This window comes from Schistocerca americana, chromosome 9 (assembly GCF_021461395.2).
Source record: "Schistocerca americana isolate TAMUIC-IGC-003095 chromosome 9, iqSchAmer2.1, whole genome shotgun sequence".
NCBI classification, from domain to species: domain Eukaryota; kingdom Metazoa; phylum Arthropoda; class Insecta; order Orthoptera; family Acrididae; genus Schistocerca; species Schistocerca americana.
This window is the reverse complement of record NC_060127.1, coordinates 184,596,965-184,609,550: the sequence shown is the minus strand read 5'-3', so window position 1 is coordinate 184,609,550 and position 12,586 is coordinate 184,596,965. Positions and strand designations below refer to the sequence as shown.

General features: G+C 43.7%; 1 non-coding gene across 1 annotated transcript; it reads right to left on the bottom strand.

Moving 5' to 3' along the window:
- Positions 1-10,296: 10,296 nt before the first annotated feature.
- On the bottom strand, positions 10,297-10,370 carry Trnat-ugu. The gene has a single exon. It is a non-coding gene; the product is annotated as a tRNA-Thr (tRNA).
- Positions 10,371-12,586: the final 2,216 nt, after the last annotated feature.

The following is a 12,586-nucleotide window of genomic DNA, read 5'->3' as shown; positions in this document are numbered from 1 at the left end:
GCTGACGTCACTAGGCCAGCCAATGGCAGAGCAGAGCGCTTACTGCCCAACCTTATTATTTAGTAACCTTGGTTGTAACTTTGTTTTTTACAAAGATATGAGCATCGGTATGACTTTTTTAAATGGCAACCTGTATTTTTTATTCGGTAATTCATTTCCTCTCCTAAAGACCCATTCAAAAATGTATCACAGTGTACCATTCACTGAAACGCAACGTTATTAATTACATAACACATCACCGACTTTGACGCTCCCAGCGTTTAGTGCAGGTACTCGGGGTAATGGAACACATCCACGTGCTGACGCTGACAGAAGACAAATGTAAACATAAGTAGAATGCACACCCGTCATTCCGTCAACCAGCGTCAGTTGAAGAGTTGTGCAAGTAGAATGTACACCAACGAAGAGAAGGTAGAAATGCTACTCATCTATGGGGAATGTAAGTTAGCAGAACAGTAATTGCAATACTGATTTCTTATGTACACGTACATTCAGTACAGTAGTTTTGTAGGTGATATCCTGACAAGAACCCACCTTCCCGATGGATGTTTTCTCGTCTTGTTGCGACGCTTCAGGAAACGGGAAGTTTCAACCCACGACAACGCATTCGTCGTAGCACTCAAGCTGGCGAAGTTGCTGTTCTCGCTTCCGTTGATATGAATCCACATGTGAGGAGTCGACAGCTTGAAAACGAGATTGGCATTCCTGAAACCAGTGTACATCGTATTCTTACACGTCACCGGTTCCATCCTTACCATGTACACCTACATCAAGAATTGAATGGGAATGATTACCAGAATCGTGTACAGTTCTGTCAGTGGGCACAGCAGTAAATCCTCGCCAACCCGAACTTCTTCTCCAGTGTTATGTTTACTGTTGACTGCTCCTTCTCAAACAAAGGGCAGGTAAATACAAGGGACATGCATTATTGGTTAAGCGACGACCCACAATCGTTCAGACAGGTGGAACATCAGCGTCAATGGAGAGTTAATGTCTGGTGTGGACTACAATTATTGACCCTTATTTCATCAATGGTAGTGTAAACGGCACAGCGTATGCCAACTTTCTCATTCTTCCTCCTCTTCTCGATGGAGTGCCGCTATGAACCAGAATGCTTATGTGGTATCAACACGATGGATGTTCAGCACATAATGCCTTGCGTGCATGTCATGTTCTGAACCGAAAGTATCCTGCCAGATAAATTCGTCGAGGGGGAACAGTTACTTGGCCTGCGAGGTCTGCTGATTTAAATCCTCTGGACATTTTTCTTTGGGGATGCATTAAAGGCGTTGCCTATCGCGATGTTCAAACAACTCCAGAGGACATGCAGGAACGTATCGTGCTTGCTTGTAATTCTCTTCAGCAGGCAACACTGGAAGCAGTAAATAATTCTTTGCCGGCCGGAGTGGGCGAGCGGTTTTAGGTGCTACAGTCTGGAACCGCGAGATCACAACGGTCGCAGGTTCGAATCCTGCCTCGGGCATGGATGTGTGTGATGTCCTTAGGTTAGTTAGGTTTAAGTAGTTCTAAGTTCTAGTGGACTGATGACCACAGCAGTTAAGTCCCATAGTACTCAGAGCCATTAGAACCATTTTGAACCAAATATTTCTTTCATTCAACGAGTGCACCAGTGTATCGGTGTCTGGGGTCACCACTTTCAGCTCCTTTGGATGTTCTACTCATATGCAGTGGTACAGGAGAGTCAAAGTCAATTTGGTGTTATGTTTTTAGTTGGTTTTCATTTGTTTTCGGACAGTTGCAGCAAGTGGACGAGTTTGTGGTTCCAGGCTCAGAGTCAGTGTTGTTTTATGTAATTAATAACGTTGTGTTTCAGTGAATGGTACACTGAGATACATTTTTGAATAAGTCTTTAGGAGAGGAAGTGAATTACCGAATAAAAATATAGGGTGCCATTTAAAAAATTCATACCACTGTTCATATCTGTGTAAAAAAGAAAGCTACAACAAAGGCAGTCATGCTGATTGATGTCCGCCTAACGGTTAAAGATTATTTGCTTGAAATATTTTGTAATTCGCATTTGGACAAACAGTTATTTAGGGTGGTCAAGATAAATGGGACACTGTGTATGCACGCACCTGAGTCGCGTTACGTTGCGTATATGCTGCAGCAACGGCCTCAAACGGAAACATTTTGATCGCCCCTTACGAAAAACAATTTTCTTTTTTAGCAATTCGAGTTGGTGTGCTTCCCATGCTAATAAACAAGTAGTCTTCTTTCTACTTTGAAAGACCTTTTACTTCGTTAATGTGACGAGGAATTAGGGAGTAAAGAGGCATTTAAATTAATGACAGTCTGAATATAAAACGCTTCGGCGAGGTAAGAACGTACAGCGATTAAGGTTTAACGATCGGTCGACAAGTCTATTAAAGAGTACAAACTCGGATGAAGTCTAGTGGAACGTAGATTTAAGTCTAGTGGAACGTAGATTTCAGCAAATGCGTCACAGTTCATGTACAATATAATTAACTGTTTGCGCGTTAATAAACCGTAACTAAGTGTAGGTCTACAACGGTTTTTCCCGTTGAAGTACTGTTGATATGGCAAGCGTCTAGCGAAGTCAAGGAAGGAACAGGTCCATTTGGCTCGGCAGCTGTATTACAAAAGTTGCTAACAAAGCGGGTTTTTTTTATCAGATTTAAGCGAATTTAAGCTTACTTAACACGAAAACACAAGGAATGCAAAATTAGCGTAAGGAGAGCAATGACAGAAGCACTGAGTGAATTTAAAAGTAAATTTTAGCTAGAAGATCTGACCAACAGTCACAAGAAATTTTGATCATGTAAAATCAGAAAGAGGATCGAAATCATCAGTGCAGCCATCCTGGCACGGAAACAGAAGGTGACAGAAGGGGGATCGACATTCCGATTTCGGTGTTCCGAAACTGTTCCAACGAGGAACGTCGGAATGCGATTCCTCCTTTCAATGACGGGCGAAAGCCATAATGATAAATACTGAAATAAGCGATCGCGGAACAGAAAATCAAGTAAAACTGATTCACAGTGAAAAAGACAGCTTGAGCAGAGATTATCCGAAAGAACTTGCTCCCCTTCTGGCAGTTGTTAATCATAAGCCACTGCTAAGACGAAGGGTACCTATGGATTGGAAAAGAGAGAGAGAGAGAGAGAGAGAGAGAGAGAGAGAGAGATGAAAGCGCTGATCATTCCCGTTTTCAAGAAACGTCGACGGACAGATACGCATAATTACAGGGCTAGTCGTTGCGCTCCGGGGTGTTACCGCTGTAAAACCGTTATTTATGTAGAAATGTTAACGTCGAAGCTCATTATCCACTCTTACGCCTCATGGCAAAAGTTATCCCTTGGGGGGGGGGGGGGGGGGGGTACTGAGCCGCGAGCTACTTGCTGCCTAGCAAACGGAGCGATATCGGAAAAAAGACACCAAAGTTTGAGACACTGAGAGAAGCTGACAGAATACGCGTCGCTCACAACCGGTATTCCACAATCAAAGTTCTGAACATTAATTCTGAACTGTGGAGACCCTAGAAACAAACGAAATATACAAAAAAAAAAAAAACAATAATAAATCATTCAAATCCAATAAGGAGAGCCAATCATTGTTTAATAATCCCGATAATATAAGATTCCAATGAACTTGCAAAACATTATGCGTCGTGCGAAATATTGTTATACGCATATGTTACATTGTTAGGAAGTTTACTGATGATTTTATTTTACGGGAACATTTGGGCTGTCCTAGATTCACATACAAGCTTACTTGATTTGTCAAAACAGTTCAAAACTAATCTCTACGCTAAAATTAATTTATTAGTTAACTTTAATGGATGACAGTTTAGTGACGTTACCCATCCCATGCGAACAGTGATTGTTTTCGGAATAAAATATAGCCTGTTTGTTAATTCAGGCATTCAGACAATCTCAGTTCCAAAGTTCATCCTAATCCGCTCAGCCACTGTAGTGTGAAGTAGTAGAAAACATACTTACTCGTCGACGAAAGAAAATAGGCAATTTATAGTTCGGTTTAGCGCAAATTTTACAATACTTGAACGAGCGACCAAGTCATCTGCCCACACGTGTGCATGTTGACGACGGATACCCTTGCATATCGTAAACAAACCCAGCCTCACTAAAAGCCTACCACGTTCTAAATGCAAAGGCACGCTGTCTCTCTGCTTTACAGCATGTAAATGACACCGTCGTTAGCAGCCTTCAAGCGCATCAGAAGCTGTTAAGATACGCCTCACGTTCAGAGACTTAAGTGCAACGGGATTGTATAGAAGTATGGGTTAAACACTGGAAGGACTATACACAGAACTCCTGAAGATAGACGTTGACTGTGGATATTATATCACAGACACAGTCCCTTTGACTGTTCAGAGATGTCACTAAACCCGCCGAAAGATGTAAACAACCATGCATGAGCAGCGCCTATTACACGGAGGGGGTCCGACAGCCGATCATTTCCTGTCGTTCCACCAGGAAGGAGGTACACGGCTCGTCTTGTCTATAGTTCAACCATGCCTAGACGGTCAATGCCACTGTTCGATTGTGTCCACATTGTTACTTTGTGCCAGGAAGGGCTCTCAACAAGGGAAGCGTCAAGGCGTCTCGGAGTTAACCAAAGCGATGTTGTTCGGACATGGAGGAAATACAGAGAGACAGGACCTGTCGATGACATATCTCTCTCAGGCCGCCCAATGGTTACTACTGCAGTGGATGACCGCTACCTACCGATTATGGCTCGGAGGATCCCTGACAGCAACGCCACCATGCTGAATAACGCTTTTTGTGCAGCCACAGGACGTCGTGTTACGACTCGAAACTGTGTGCAGTAGGCTGCGTGATGCACAACTTTATTCCAGACATCGATGGCGAGGTCCAACCTTTGCAACCACGACACCATACAGCGCGGTACAGATGGACCTAGCAACATGACGAGTGAACCGCTCAGGACTGGCTTCACGTTCTCTTCACCGATGAGTGTCGCATATGCCTTCAACCAGACAATCGTCGGAGACGTGTTTGGTGGCAACCCGGTCAGGCTGAACGCCTTAGACACACTGTCCAGCGAGTGCAGAAAGGTGGAGGTTCCCTGATGTTTTGGGGTGGCATTATGTGCGGCCGACGTACGCCGCTGGTGGTCATGGAAGGCGCCGTAACGGCTGTACGATACGTGAATGCCATCCTCCGACCGATAGTGCAACCATATCGGCAGCATATTCGCGAGGCACTCGTCTTCGTGGACAATTCGCGCCCCCATCGTGCACATCTTGTGAATGACTTCCTTCAGGATGACGTCATCGCTCGACTGGAGTGGCCAGCATGTTCTCCAGACATGAACCCTATAGAACATGCCTGGGCTAGATTGAAAAGGGCTCTTTGTGGACGATATTATGGCAGTTATCCGTCAAACAACCTGTTTCCGGTTATATCGTTCATTTTTTTTTCATTCCAGTGTCACTTGACTATTAAAACCGCTCAAAATAACCAGTTTCTGAATAACCGGTTTTCCGTTTTTTATTCCTTTTATTTCCTGTACTAAATATAGAAATCGAAGAATAAAAAAAATTGACTCTCCCAGCGTTAAGAGCCGAGTACATAGAATCAAAATATTAAATTAATTAGGCAAATAAAAGAAAATTTAGTTGTCCAACATTCGCTGCTTTTTTCGATGAGTATAAGTAGTTGGATGCTAACAAAAACCGCCAGTATTCCCGTATTGGTTCTAATGTTTTGAACTTCTGTTCAAAAATCATGTAATAGGGGATCATGTCACCATTTGGGCATCATGAATAGTCAGTGTTAAAGAGTGAAAACTGAGATGGAAGAACTCTGTTCTTTTTTTATTTTTTGTAAAGGTTGTTTACAAGCGAGCTCGGCTAAGATGTTCGCCTTCCCTCAAATATGTATTTTTCGTATTAATTTGTCCGTTTTCAAAGGGCACAAGCAGATGAAGGCATATTATATAGACACAGGACGCAGATCACCTAATTTATATTTTTATTGTATACTTTGAATGAATTGTCGTTAAGTATTTAATTTATCACTCTTACCATAATTTCAAATCTGTTTATTATATCATAGAAATGGCAGACAAATCTTTAATCTTTTAAAGCAAATAAAGCGTTGTAGTTCATTGTTATGTCGCTTCGTAAAAATATTTCCAGACTAGGGCTGACGCCATTCTGCAATACAAGAGATCTCCGGCGATGACAGCGAAATTCTACCGTGTAGGCCAGGTGGGAGCAAGTCCGGCACACTGAACGGCTTATGGCCGGCCGGTGTGGCCGTGCGGTTCTAGGCGCTCAGTCCGGAACCGCGCGACTGCTGCGGTCGCAAGTTCGAATCCTGCCTCGGGCGTGGACGTGTGTGGTGTCCTTAGGTTAGTTTGGTTTAACTAGTTCTAAGTTCTAGGGGACTGATGACCACAGATGTTAAGTCCCATAGTGCTCAGAGCCATTTGAACCATTTTGAACTGCACGGCTTTACGCGTCGACACACGGCAACAGGGAGACCGTTGTCTGAGGAATGCTGTCCCAATTCTTATTCATGTGTTTTGTTTGTGGCTAGTTTCTGTCTGGATTGTTATTAAAATAGCACTGATCGCTTTTCCCATTTTCTACCATAACGCGATATTTCAAACCAATGCGGATTTAAGAATAAGAATAACTCCTCTTTTTTAAAAAAGGATTGCTTAGAAACGAAAAATTTTAGTACGACGAAAAACCAATCCAAAGTTGCATATTTTACTTTATTCATTCACTCGATGACTAGTTTCGGGTCGAGACGCATTTTCAAATCAACGTAATAAAGTAAAAATGGTATTTCCGAAGCTGTGAAAATCGTGTCAAAATATGCAACGAACAGATTTATATGCGCTGTTACTGTTCTGACCATTTTTGCCTATGTTACGATGATTTGAAAATGCGTTTCTGCCCGAAACTAGTCATCGAGTGAATAAAAAAAGTAAAATATCCAACTTTGGACTGGTTGCTCGTCGCACTGCTTAACAGAAGTTGCTGACGCACAGCTACTCAATCATGCTGGAAGTTCCAAGGATTTTAGCACTGCTGGTGTAACTAATTGGTATTCCGGTTATTTTACTCTGTTGTTAGTAAAAGATAAGACACATCTTACAACCGAGAACAAATAAATACCGAAAAATGCTGGTTATTCAGAATCAAAATATCGGCATCAGTTTTAACCGTTCGGTTTTTCCCATCCCTGCTTCCGAAAGGCATTAGGCCTTGCCGTTTGTTGTTGTTGTGGTCTTCAGTCCAGAGACTGGTTTGATGCAGCTCTCTGTGCTACTCTATCCTGTGCAAGCTTCTTCATCTCCCAGTACCTACTGCAACCTTCATTCTTCTGAATCTGCTTAGTGTATTCATCTCTTGGTCTCCCTCTACGGTTTTTACCCTCCACGCTGCCCTCCAATGCTAAATTTGTGATCCCTTGATACCTCAGAACATGTCCTACCAACCGATCCCTTCTTCTAGTCAAGTTGTGCCACAAGCTCCTCTTCTCCCCAATTCTATTCAATACCTCCTCATTAGTTATGTGATCTACCCATCTATTCTTCAGCATTCTTCTATAGCACCACATTTCGAAAGCATCTATTCTCTTCTTGTCTAAACTATTTATCGTCCACGTTTCAAAAAAATGGTTCAAATGGCTCTGAGCACTATGGGACTCAACTGCTGAGGTCCCCTAGAACTTAGAACTAGTTAAACCTAACTAACCTAAGGACATCACAAACATCCATGCCCGAGGCAGGATTCGAACCTGCGACCGTAGCAGTCTTGCGGTTCCAGACTGCAGCGCCTTTAACCGCACGGCCACTTCGGCCGGCCGTCCACGTTTCACTTCCATACATGGCTACACTCCATACAAATACTTTGAGAAACGACTTCCTGACACTTAAATCTATACTCGAAGTTAACAAATTTCTCTTTTTAAAAAACGCTTTTCTTGCCATTGCCAGTCTACATTTTATATCCTCTCTACTTCGACCATCATCAGTTATTTTGCTCCCCAAATAGCAAAGCTCATTTACTACTTTAAGTGTCTCTTTTCCTAATCTAATTCCCGCAGCACCACCCGATTTAATTCGATTACATACCATTATCCTCGTTTTGCTTTTGTTGATGTTCATTTTATATCATCCTTTCAACACACTGTCAATTCCGTTCAGCTGCTCTTCCAGATCCTTTGCTCTCTCTGACAGAATTACAATGTCATTGGCGAACCTCAAGGTTTTTATTTCTTCTCCATGGATTTTAATTCCTACTACGAATTTTTCTTTTGTTTCCTTTACTGCTTGCTCAATATACAGATTGAATAACATCGGGGAAAGGCTACAACCCTGTCTCACCCCCTTCCCAACCACTGCTTCCCTTTCATGTCCCTCGACTCTTATAACTGCCATCTGGTTTCTGTACAAAGTGTAAATAGCCTTTCGCTCCCTGTATTTTACCCCTGCCACCTTCAGAATTTGAAAGAGAGTATTCCAATCAACATTGTCAAAAGCTTTCTGTAAGTCTACAAATGCTAGAAACGTAGGCTTGCCTTTCCTTAATCAGTATTTTCTCACGTGTTCCAACGCTAGCAAAGAAAATACGAGCTTGCCGAGTACTGGACCACACTAGTGACTGGATTCAGGACGTCCTTGTGCATACAACTAAACACATCACTCTCGATGCGACGGAGTCTAATGATATAAAGATATTTCAGGTCTGCCGCAAGGAAACGTCTCTACACCGTTGGAGTTTGCCGTTTAGGGCGTAGTGGATCAAGCCGGAGGGCCCGTGATCTGTAGGAACGTCGCGAATGCAGAAGACTTTAGCGAAATACAAGAAAACTTGCAAATCATTGGCGTCACGCCCTCCCTCCACCCACTCCAGCAAACATTCCCCTCCCATTTGTCCCGCCCATCGCGTCATATTACGAATCTGGAGAAAAGTTTTTATTCATTGCGGAATTCTCATACACTTCTAGAATTGATTTCCCAAGAGTCTGCTAAACCTCTCGTTTAATCAGTTGCAGCATTAAGTGGCCTGCCGCACTGAGACAATACTTTAGGCCTTTGCGATTGCTGTATAACTTGTATAACATGTTATTCCATGGCAGTTTTAGATATTTGCCCCCTCCTGGATAAATTACGTGCGGACACCCACGCTGCAGGGGAACAGAATTGTCTGTCAGCCTACGTAAGTCCTACATACTTCTCACAAAATGTCCATAACGAGAAAAGGAGGGACATCAGAGTTTCTTATAAAAAGATAGCGACTGGCGGAAAATAACTTTCGGTTTTCTTTGAGAATCTCTTTCTCTTCTAATAACATAAATATAAAATAACCGAGCGGATTATTAATGTAGTCTACATCATGATCTTCATCTATGGGTTGTCCGCCTTGTGACAGGCTTTGACTGCGTAGCCCTCCCATGATTCTCTCTCATCTGCGATCCTCTTCATTCTTTGGTACCATCCTTGTGGCCAGCTGACATCATCCAGCATCTGGAACCTTCTTCTGCCCTTCCCTCTCTTTCCCGGGACGAAACCTTCAATTGCCTCTACTAGAAGGCAATCTCTTCTTAGATTGTGGCCTACCCAGTTTAGTTTCCTGTTCTTCACCGTCAGCAGCATCGTCTGTTCTTCTCCAACTTTCCTCAGTACTTCTACATTCCTGATTTTATCAGTCCAGCTGATCTTCTCCATTCTACGCTATATCACATTTCACAAGCTTCAATTCTCTCCTCATCTTGCTTTCTCAAAGTCTGTGTTTCTGCTCTATACAAGGCCACGCTCCATATTAAGCACTTAACTGGCCGCTTCCTTGGTTCCTTGTTTAAACAGTTAGGAGTCTTCTCTGCTTTTGAAATGCCTCTTTCGCCAGAGACATTATCACTTTGATATCTAGTTGACAATCCATGTCTTCTTTAATCTAACTTATCAGATGCTGGAATGCTCTTACCTGTTCAATGATTTGTGGCCCCCAACTTAATTTTCACTTTCCTAATCTTTAAGCCTTTTAGCATGCTTTTGATTTTATTTTTATTAATTTTCATACCATATGCTGCACAGGCTTCATTCAGGTCATTTAGCATTTGAGTCAGCGTCTCTTGATTTTCTGCTATGATTGCCATGTCATCTGCAGATCTAATACATTCCATTTTCCACCCACCTATCATGACGCCTCGTGTCGCATCCAAACAACTTTCCAGTACTCAAATTACAATTAAATGAACACCCTTCGCTGCTTACAGGCGTTGACATACGTCAACGGGGACAGATGAAAATGTGTGCCCCGACCGGGACTCGAACCCGGGATCTCCTGCTTACATGGCAGACGCTCTATCCTTCTGAGCCACCGAGGACACAGAGGAGAGCGCGACTGCAGGGATTTATCTCTGGCACGCCTCCCACGAAACCCACATTCTCCACTACTTCCTCCAGACAGGTGTTAAATAGGATCGGCGAGAGACAACAACCTTGTCTAACACCTCTCCCAGTCTTGATGTCTTTAGAGATCCCATTACCTATTCGTACCCGAGCTTTCTGATTCGTGTACAAAAATGTTCAAATGTGTGTGAAATCTTATGGGACTTAACTGCTAAGGTCATCAGTCCCTACGCTTACACACTACTTAAACTAAATTAACCTAAGGACAAACACACACACCCATGCCCGAGGGAGGACTCGAACCTCCGCCGGGACCAGCCGCACAGTCTATGACTGCAGCGCCTAAGACTGCTCGGTTGATCCCGCGCGGCGATTCATGTACAGATTTGCGATCAATCTTCTAGTCCACATCAAAGCATTTTAAAACCTATCTTTTATCCTGCTATAAAAACGTCAGCGCACCTCGTTTTGCGTCCGTTCCGTTCCACATCTATCAGGACAAGACAAATTAGATCTGCATTCCCATGTTTAGTACAATTTAAGGCAACGAAAATGAGACGGCTGCAGAGATGAAATTGCTCAAGTGAGCATCTGATTGATATTAAAAGAGGAGTAATATAAAGCTGGAGAAACTACATAAAACCACAGAAGTAAACAGAAAGAGCTACAATATGTCGAAGCCGGGGCATTCCGCTGACCCCTGGTCACAGAAGAGACCGTAAAGCCTGGTGTCAAGAACACGGTACATGGTCATTGGAACAGTGGTCCCAGGTTATGTTCACGGACGAGTCCAGGTATAGTCTGAACAGTGATTCTCGCCGGGTTTTTATCTGGCATGAACTACAAACCAGATACCAACCCCTTAATGTCCCTGAAAGGGACCTGTATGGATGTCGTGGTTTGATGGTGTGGGGTGGGATTATGATTGGTGCACGTACACCCCTGCATGTGTTTGACAGAGGAACTGTAACAGGTCAGGTGTATTGGGACGTCATTTTGCACCAGTATGTCCGTCTTTTCAGGGGTGCAGTGGGTCCCACCTTCCTCCTGAGGGATGATAACGCACGGCCCCACCGTTCTGCCATCGTGGAGGAGTACCTTGAAACAGAAGATATCAGGCGAATGGAGTGGCCTGCCTGTTCTCCAGACCCAAACCCCATCGAGCACGTCTGGGATGCTCTCCGTCGACGTATCGCCGCACGTCTTCAAATCCCTACGACACTTCAGGAGCTCCGACAGACACTGGTGCAAGAACGGGAGGCTATACCCAAGCAGCTGCTCGACCATCTGATCCAGAGTATGCAAACCCGTTGTGCGGCCTGTGTACGTGTGCATGGTGATCATATCCCATATTGACGTCGGGGTACATGCGCAGGAAGCAGTGGCGTTTTGTAGCACATGTGTTTCGGGACGGTTTTCTCAACTTATCACCAATACCGTGGACTTACAGATCTGTGTCGTGTTTGTTCCATATGTGCCTATGCTATTAGAGCCAGTTTTGTGTAATGCCACGTTGTGTGGCACCACATTCTACAATTATCCTTAATTCATGAGGATGAGTGTATTTTGTTGCTAGTAGAGAAGCGGTAATGGTGACATGGGTCAATCAGGAGACTCTGAACTTGGTGACTTTGAAGGTGAACTAGTCACTGGATGCCACCTGAGTAACAAATCCATCACAGATACTTCCACCATTCTAAAGCTGCCAAAGCCGACACTTCGTGATGTAATTGTCAAGTGCAAAAGCGAATGAACAAGCACAGCTAAACCAAGAGCAGGTAGAGCTCATGTTTACAACGTGTGCAGTTGCCGAGTTGCTCTTCACAAGCCACACATTTCTGTAGTGAGTGTTCAAGAGATTTGCTGTAAAGAGCGACGTCATTGGACAGTGGACAACTAGAAATGAGTGGGAGTGATGAATCACGCTACGCCCTGGGGCAGTCTTATGGAAGGCTTTGGATTTGGCGAATGTACGAGGAACGTTGCCTGTCGTGATTTGGGGTACCAACAGTCACGTACAGAGGCATTGTTACGGTTTTTTATGTTTAGGGCGTGGTCCCCTAATAGTGCTTAAGGAAACGCTAAATGCAGATGAAAATAACGCATTCCACAGCATTGGGCACTGCATATAGTGTAGGAAGATTTCAGAGACAGTGCTGAATTAGACAGGTCTGGGGCCCTATTCTGTACC